The sequence below is a fragment of the Haliotis rubra genome, unplaced genomic scaffold (genome assembly GCF_003918875.1).
Source record: "Haliotis rubra isolate DU_JTF1 unplaced genomic scaffold, ASM391887v1 Scf517, whole genome shotgun sequence".
In the NCBI taxonomy this organism is placed as follows: domain Eukaryota; kingdom Metazoa; phylum Mollusca; class Gastropoda; order Lepetellida; family Haliotidae; genus Haliotis; species Haliotis rubra.
This window is the reverse complement of record NW_025767210.1, coordinates 375,008-384,733: the sequence shown is the minus strand read 5'-3', so window position 1 is coordinate 384,733 and position 9,726 is coordinate 375,008. Positions and strand designations below refer to the sequence as shown.

Below are 9,726 nucleotides of genomic sequence, written 5' to 3'. Positions count from 1 at the left end.
GGATGGGGAACACATGTATCGGTGTGGCAGGGTGAAACACGCGTGTCGGTGGATGGGGAACACATGTATCGGTGTGGCAGGGTGAGGCACGTGTGTCGGTGGATGGGGAACACATGTATCGGTGTGGCAGGGTGAGACACGCGTGTCGGTGGATGGGGAACACATGTATCGGTGTGGCAGGGTGAGGCACGTGTGTCGGTGGATGGGGAACACATGTATCGGTGTGGCAGGGTGAGGCACGTGTGTCGGTGGATGGGGAACACATGTATCGGTGTGGCAGGGTGAGGCACGTGTGTCGGTGGATGGGGAACACATGTATGGGTGTGGCAGGGTGAGGCACGTGTGTCGGTTGGTGGAGATCACATGTATCGGTGTGGCAGGGTGAGACACGCGTGTCGGTGGATGGGGAACACATGTATCGGTGTGGCAGGGTGAGGCACGCGTGTCGGTGGATGGGGAACACATGTTTCGGTGTGGCAGGGTGAAACACGCGTGTCGGTGGATGGGGAACACATGTATGGATGTGGCAGGGTGGGACACGTGTGTCTGTGGGTGGGGAACACATGTATGGATGTGGCAGGGTGGGACACGTGTGTCGGTGGGTGGGGAACACATGTATGAAAGTGGCAGGGTAGGTGAGATGACCTGTATCGAAGTGGCAGGGTGAGACACGAGTGTCGGTGAATGGGGAATACATGTATGGGTGTGGCAGGGTAGGGGAGATGACCTGTATCGAAGTGGCAGGGTGAGACACGTGTGTCGGTGGGTGGGGAACACATGTAGGGGTGTGGTGGGGTGGGGGAACACATGTATGGACGTGGCAGCGTGAGACACGTGTGTCGGTGGGTGGGGAACACATGTAGGGGTGTGGCAGGGTGAGACACGCGTGTCGGTGGGTGGGGAACACATGTAGGGGTGTGGCAGGGTGAGACACGTGTGTCGGTGGGTGGAGATCACATGTATGGGTGTGGCAGGGTGAGACACGTGTGTCGGTGGGTGGGGAACACATGTATGGGTGTGGCGAGGTGGGGTAACACATGTATGGGTGTGGCAGGGTGAGACACGTGTGTCGGTGGGTGGGGAACACATGTATGGGTGTGGCGAGGTGGGGGAACACATATATGGGTGTGGCAGGGTGAGACACGCGTGTCGGTGGGTGGGGAACACATGTATGGGTGTGGCGAGGTGGGGTAACACATGTATGGGTGTGGCAGGGTGAGACACGTGTGTCGGTTTTGGGGGAACACATGTATGGAAGTGGCAGGGTGAGACACGTGTGTCGGTGGATGGGGAACACATGTATGGGTGTGGCGAGGTGGGGTAACACATGTATGGGTGTGGCAGGGTGAGACACGTGTGTCGGTGGATGGGGAACACATGTATGGGTGTGGCAGGGTGAGACACGTGTGTCGGTGGGTGGGGAACACATGTATGGGTGTGGCAGGGTGAGACACGTGTGTCGGTGGGTGGGGAACACATGTAGGGGTGTGGCGGGGTGGGGGAACACATGTATGGGTGTGGCAGGGTGAGACACGTGTGTCGGTGGGTGGAGATCACATGTATTGGTGTGGCAGGGTGAGACACGTGTGTCGGTGGATGGGGAACACATGTAGGGGTGTGGCGGGGTGGGGGAACACATGTATGGGTGTGGCAGGGTGAGACACGTGTGTCGGTGGGTGGAGATCACATGTATTGGTGTGGCAGGGTGAGACACGTGTGTCGGATGGTTGAGGTCACATGTATCGGTGTGGCAGGGTGAGACACGTGTGTCGGTTTTGGGAGATCACATGTATTGGTGTGGCAGGGTGAGACACGTGTGTCGGTTGGTTGAGGTCACATGTATCGGTGTGGCAGGGTGAGACACGTCTCTCGGGGTTTGGGGTGACACATGTATCGGAGTGGCAGGGTGAGACACATGTGTCGGTGGATGGGGAACACATACAGGGGTGTGGCGGGGTGGGGGAGATCATATGTATGGGTGTGGCAGGGTGAGACACATGTGTCGGTGGATGGGGAACACATGTAGGGGTGTGGCGGGATGGGGCAACACATGTATCGGTGTGGCAGGGTGAGACACGTGTGTCGGTCGATTGGGAACACACGTGTGGGTGTGGCGGGGTGGGGCAACACATGTATCGGTCTGGCAGGGTGAGACACGTGTGTCGGTGGGTGGGGAACACATGTTGGCGGGGTGAGGGAACTTATGAGACACGTGTTTTGTGGCAGGGGTGGGGAGAAACATATATATTATCTACGACATAAATACATCTCGGGCACAACAAGTATAAATATCGAATGTGTATTTCAAGTTTGTATTGAGTTATCTTAAAAATATGTGTACGATACAAACTTAGCCCTTCACCTGTCTTAGAACTGAATATTCGGGGAGCATTAGATGACACAGTCCTGTCACACTCTTAACAGCTATCGGGGTAGATATTGACATCTACTGGAGACACAGATATTAAAAGCGTTGCCGTCGTTACAATGCATGATAGTGTTTAGTGTTAAAAATGTCTTGTTACGGCAATCGCAAAGAGTCTTATATTTACAACATTCCTCAGCTTGCTTTGATGTTTGCTTTGATGCTTGCCTGAAAGACGCTATGTTGCTTCAATACTGGTTCGATATTATGTTGTATACTTTTTTCACTTCCTTTCAGTCAAGGCTGACAAAAGCTTTACGTTGCGGGTCGTGTTATTGTGGAGTTTTCAGGGCGTGACAAACGTGACTTTTATTACAGTCTCAAATGCGTCATGTATCGCGATGCAGAATTCAGAATAATGAAGAAGAAGAAGAAGAAGAAGAAGAAGAAGAAGAAGAAGAACATTGTTTATTAAAGTGTCACAAGTTGTACATCATAAAAGGCATCATAAAATATAGACATAAAATTTTGTACAACATCCGGCAATTACGGTCTATGAGACACTATATTGCATTTAGGGACAATAGTTAAAAGTAGATAAGAAATTACTAACAGCTATTAAAATAGTGTAATATTACTGGGAATGCGAAATTTGTCTGCGAGGTTTAAAGAAGGACCACAAGGTGAAGTTAAATAGTGAAGAGGTAGGTTAATTTGTGAATTGACGACGCCTCAACATGCGTGGGAGAAAAGCGGCTACTTGTTTAATAAACTGGCTATCTTGCATAATGAGAGTTACCTGGACAACAGGTGTACTCGGTAAAGGAAGGGTAGACTGCCGTGATGTCCACCGTTCCATAAGTCATATCTGATATCCGAAAAAAACTACAGCGTGCCAAGAAATGAATTTTGTCCTCGACTTCATTACTGTTACATTTACTGCAAATACGTTCTTTCCAAAAGGGGTCTTAGGTCGGTTAAATCTGCCAAGTTCCACCTGTAAAGGTAATGTACCACGACGGAATTTGTAAATATACTACGTTGTGATCTGTCTAAATAGTGATGGCGTAGCTCTCTGTACACGGATATTGCTTAAATAGACGAAATGTGCGTAATTTGTAACCATTCTATTGCCCCTGTCATTCCACAGCTTTGAGAGCCATTCCCTATGGTATAACGTTAAGAGCCATTCCCTATGGTATAACGTTAAGAGCCATTCCCTATGGTATAACGTTAAGAGCCATTCCCTATGGTATAACGTTAAGAGCCATTCCCTATTCCTGTATGTTTACATCAATGATTTGGAGCTGTAAAGAACTAAATAATGACAGTACATTATTATACCATGATTTTCTGAATTTAGTAGACCCCTGCTAATGGCGTTGAGCATTGTACTATGGCTGTTAAAATGCAGCTCATGTCAAAATCTAACAATTTCAATATTACGTTAGGCAAAGGCAGAACACCAGACACTTTCACCCCTGACTATAATATTTTGGGAGTCTTACTGTTAAGACCTAAAAATAACCTGTAGGCACGGTTTCTGACAGCATTTATACAGCTGAATTGCCGTGTGCACCAAATAGCTGAGGCATATAATAAAATAGGCTGGACTAAATTGTGGACAAAGGTATTCAAAACATCAATAGCCAGTTTTAAATTTATAAATTATAACGCCCAAAGCACGGCTAGCAGAGTTAGCCAGTTCTTTAGCTGTAAGCTTCAACACAAGCTTCCAGGTATGTGTAGGGATGGTTGTACTCTGTTATACTGTCACCGAAGGTAAACGTACATTGAGATCTTTTCATAGACACAGGGCGAAAATTGGTAACTTTCGTTTCGCCAATATTTACAGAAGCCTCCATCGAGAGCACCAGTCAGCCACACAATACAGCAGTCGTTGGAAACAAGGTTCGTCGGGTTCAAGGGGAGCTATGTCACCTGCGTCGTGTAACATACTAAGCATAACATGGTCTATTCTAATACCACAAGACAGACAGTTAATTTCATCGGATAAGGGAATTACTATACAGCGAAAATAGCGTAGGCGACATCACGCAGCCCTGACGAACACCAGAGATAACTGGACATGGGTTTGCAAGAACGTTATTAACGCGGACGCTTAACCATGTATTAGCATACGTTGCCTGCACTGCGTCAAGAAATCTACCCTGAATCCCACCTTGTCTAAGCTTATACCACGGGCAATCACGATTTACTTTGTCAAAAGCTTTTCGTATATCAATAAAACGAATAAATGTAGACTGGTGTGTTAACTTTCTGTTACTAATGACTGAGAGTAGAGTATAAATATGTCCAGTGGTACTACGTTTAGCACGGAAACCATTCTGTTCATCTGCTAAAACATGATTATATTCCAACCAGTTACTTCTTGCAAACAAGGATAAGTTGAGCACCGAGCTGACAGTTGACCCGTTTGAGTACATATGAGTGCTGCCATTGTTAGAGATATATTGCGATACACTCTTCTGTATTGCGATGCGTATTGCAATATATTGTGAAAGAACAGTTATTGAGATCTGTCCACTTGTTAATATTCTTTTACCTTCAAATTGAATCACAGTCTATGTGAGTAACCATTGTGCAATGGTATAGCTGCTTTCAAAGTGACAAAAGGAAAATCGAGAACATTCTTCTGTTAATATTTTTATTTTAAAACATCAGGGATCAACACTCACTAACATTATTAACTGGCCCTCCGGGCTGGTGGATTTTGTATGTCACTAGTCCTACGCTTTACTATAAAGAAAACTTTCAACAAGTCTTTCTTTTAATTGTAACTGCTGTCCAAAGGAAAGTTTCATATTCAAGTTTCTCATTTCATATATATGACACATTCAACTGAAACTAGCTTACGCCATGTCCTCCATCGACCCACCCATACTATTTATATACTTTAACTTCTTTAATCAGCAAAGGATGTTGAATTTCAAATAATTTAAAGAGTTAAATAATTTACTGTACACATCTCTATCACTCCAGAAAAATTTAATTGAAGTCACAATCATGTGACGTGGTCTTAAAGTGTACATTCTAATCAAAACGATGATTTATGCAACTTGTCTTTGAATAAAAGCATTATTAACATTACCTATTTCATGAATGACGTTTGGTACACATTCACATAAAGAAATGATTTAACAAAACACTCACGATAGGCAAAAGTCACTTTGTATCAGGTAAAGTAAACTTTCTTTAGACTGAATAGAATAATGAAAACAAAAATTAAACATGAGAAACATAACCTTATAATAAGATAGAAGCCTACGTTTATAAAGGAAAATATCAGCTCGTGAAACATCATTACTATGTCATACACCATTTAATTTTTTTAGGTCTAATCCACCTGTTGATAAATACCAAAGGTATGTTTATCATATTATTCAAATAATACATACATACATACATACATACATACATACATACATACATACATACATACATACATACATACATACATACATACATACATACATACATACATACATACATACATACATACATACATACATACATACATACATACATACATACATCCTTTGAAAAGCGTTATATGCTTAAAAACTACCTGTGCTTCTTTTCTGTAAACACACACAGAGAGAGAGAGAGAGAGAGAGAGAGAGAGAGAGAGAGAGAGAGAGAGAGAGAGAGAGAGAGAGAGAGAGAGAGAGAGAGAGAGAGAGAGAGAGAGAGAGAGAGAGAGAGAGAGAGAGAGAGAGAGAGAGAGAGAGAGAGAGACACACACACATCCCTTCATGCCTAGCCATGGATTAATACTCGCAGCAAAATGGGCTGTTGTCATGAAGAACCCCCATCATAATCCACCATCGAGGTGGGCTGCAGAGTTTAACAATGGCAGCAGTGTGATACCAACATAAAGGAACCTTTTACAGGCAAACAAAGGAACTGTTTCTATTGTATAATACTTGTTATATCCCAGATCCACCAAGTAACGTCTTGACCCCCATGATCCTTGATGTTGGATACCCATTAATATGACACGTGTAATATTACAGTGATATCGTCAAGTACATCACCATCCATTAAAGTTATCTCTTGGTCTATGTCGCCATCAAACACGGCTGACTGCTTTCTTTTGGACGACGCTCATCGCTCTCTCATAATATATTTAACGGGGTGCAGATGGCTCACAAAAGTATTGAAAAATAAATCAAGTTGTATTTGAGTGAAACCATTTATTTTGCCAATGTAACATATTAGGCTGCTTAAACACAACGGAAATTCAACAAGAATTGAAAGCTTTTGAAAATACATATATAGCAAGCTAACTAGATAAATACACTCTTAGAGAATCCTAACACTGACTAGATAAATACACTCTTAGAGAATCCTAACACTGACTAGATAAATACACTCTTAGAGAATCCTAACACTGACTAGATAAATACATGTATAGCAAGCTAACTAGATAAATACACTCTTAGAGAATCCTAACACTGACTAGATAAATACATGTATAGCAAGCTAACTAGATAAATACACTCTTAGAGAATCCTAACACTGACTAGATAAATACACTCTTAGAGAATCCTAACACTGACTAGATAAATACGCTCTTAGAGAATCCTAACACTGACTAGATAAATACACTCTTAGAGAATCCTAACACTGACTAGATAAATACACTCTTAGAGAATCCTAACACTGACTAGATAAATACACTCTTAGAGAATCCTAACACTGACTAGATAAATACGCTCTTAGAGAATCCTAACACTCACAAGATAAATATACTCTTAGAGAATCCTAACACTCACTAGATAAATATACTCTTAGAGAATCCTAACACTGACTAGATAAATACACTCTTAGAGAATCCTAACACTGACTAGATAAATACACTCTTAGAGAATCCTAACACTGACTAGATAAATACACTCTTAGAGAATCCTAACACTGACTAGATAAATACACTCTTAGAGAATCCTAACACTGAAATGTCACCTAAGCCGGTAAAAATACACACCTAGAAAGCAGTCATGGCCCAAATTACCAAGCCTGGGTGTACATGTTTCCTTAAAGGTCACATGCAACCAAAAAATCAAACATAATTAAAACACAATTATCACTTAGTCATGACATATAATATACATTGCTGGTTATGAAAAAAACATATAAACAAAATTATAAGCGTACAATCGCAAATCAAAAGTGCAATATTGTGTACTTCGGTTTACTTCCCAAGAAACGAAGCAGCCGGGATACCGAACCCAGTCAGAGCGGGTGGGTGTGCACTCAAGTGTAACGGCTGGTTCATTTGCATATGCCCTTGTGTGTGTATATGTAGAGATGTTGGGTTTTGTAAATACATGCTCATTTTTTTGTGTATAACATTTTGCAATCAACAGACATCAAAACATGTCATGTGTTCAACTATCACACCTGCCTGTCTGAGTGACAGAGACCGAACTCGGGCCATAAATCAATGCATTTTGTTTATGGTGTATAGCCTGATTGGTGTTAAGTTCAAATTGCATGTGGTCAGTGACAGCAGCTGTGTATTGAAAATTGTCATTAGCAGACAGGCAGGCAGACACACAGGTGTCAATAAAACAAGACATTGAGTTTTGTCTATGACAACGACATATCTATATCAGAGTTAGAAATTCTGTCAACGCTAAATAATGACATTGCTTTTAAGTATCGAACTGAGAAAGTGACTCGGTAAGAAGAACGTGCGGTGAAATTATATAAACAGTTAATTTACTGTCATAACATACAAAAAGCTCGCGCCTGTGAGATATCAACAAAACATTAGAAAAATAGCTCACACCAAAGCCTTCACCGAGTATTCACCGGACAACCCACTTCCAAGCTGCGCGAACCTATTTCACTGCGCACGTGCTATGAGCGCAGCCCAGCTGTTGAAACTCGTTTTCCCCAGAAAAGTCTGGGGAAAATTAGTGAAACGTTTGAACTCCGATTTCGCGCGTTTTTTTCATCGCGTTATTTTTCAACTTTATAAGTTGAATTTGCATTTTTGACGATTTGTTTCGGTAAGTCCATACCGAAAGGTATCAGAATCTGCAAAGTTGTGTTTTACGTTGCATGTGACCTTTAACACTGTAACTGTGTTCTTGCTGGGTAGACTAACTAATCCCCAGCAAGTACACTGCAGGATAAAACATGCTAAACTTGGAAACATTGAACTGTCTGAAAGCAAACTTTAGGAACGCAGGATATACATGAAACAAAATGTCATGAAGTGAAAAATACTCTCAAATGATCTGAAAGTTCAATCATTAAACATATGTGTCAGCTATTTAAGGAGGAAATATAGTTAATAGTTTTCCAACCACTATATATCGGGAGTCCCCAAAAAAGTGAACCGGTTTTTGACAAGTATTTTCTCAGCGATAGATCAACCGAATTTATTAAAACTGTTCACAGAGCAACCCTAGGGTATCATCAACAAGTCTACAAAATATCTAAGAGAGTGGTCGCAAATTATGCGAGTATTGTCAAATTCAAACAAGCATGTAAAAAAATGCAATATCAAGGGAAAACTCACTTATTTCGGTCTATGCTCAGTGTGGCCTCCTTCTTCCACAACTAAACGACGCCGTTTCTTCCAAGTAGAAATGCTTTGACGTATTTCTTCCACCGATATCTCCTCCCATAACATAATTATCCTGTCCTTTAACGCCTGCTCGGTCAGTTTGTTTCTCACTCCTCGGTAAACTTTCTCGTTTAGAGAGTCCCATATGGCATAATCCATTGGGTAACAGTCAGGACTTGTGGAGGCCATTCATCCTTCTTGATGACTTCTGGTGTAGCTTCCTCCAGAATGGCCTGGGTGACCCTACTTGTGTATGAAGGATCCCGATCTTGCTGTAACACGTAGTTCTTTCTATGGTAAAGTCGCCATCAATCCGGGAGAAGATTGTCATCCAATAGCTGAATGTAGCTTTCAGTATTAACCTTGGCTCTGTCAGTGTCAATAAAATGAATGTTTGGTTTTCCTTCCCAGAATACTCCAGCTGAAACCGCGCGGTGGGCGAACTGGCTAAAGCGCCAGGCTAGTGATCCAGCGAATTGAGGTGACGGGATCGAGCACACCTGTGACCGGGTGTAAAAACCTTGGAGTCAACTTTGTGTGCAGACTCTTTCAGTGTTGTCACAACCCCTAGTGTACAGTACAGAACCCTGTGCACTTAAAAGAACCCACGAATCCGTTGGTATATGACCAGATGGTGGCCACATGAATACGTGCAAACACCCAGTTGCGGGTACAGCAACGTGCAGTAAACTTGGACAAAGTACTGTAACTGTGTGTCCCAGTCCACCCAGCTGTGTATGGGTACCTCGTAAGGATTTGA

At 42.8% G+C, this 9,726-nt stretch overlaps 1 long non-coding RNA gene across 1 annotated transcript; it reads left to right on the top strand.

Moving 5' to 3' along the window:
- Positions 1-4,046: 4,046 nt before the first annotated feature.
- On the top strand, positions 4,047-4,629 carry LOC124292436. Its single transcript, XR_006902451.1, has 2 exons — positions 4,047-4,104; positions 4,221-4,629. It is a non-coding gene; the product is annotated as an uncharacterized LOC124292436 (long non-coding RNA).
- Positions 4,630-9,726: the final 5,097 nt, after the last annotated feature.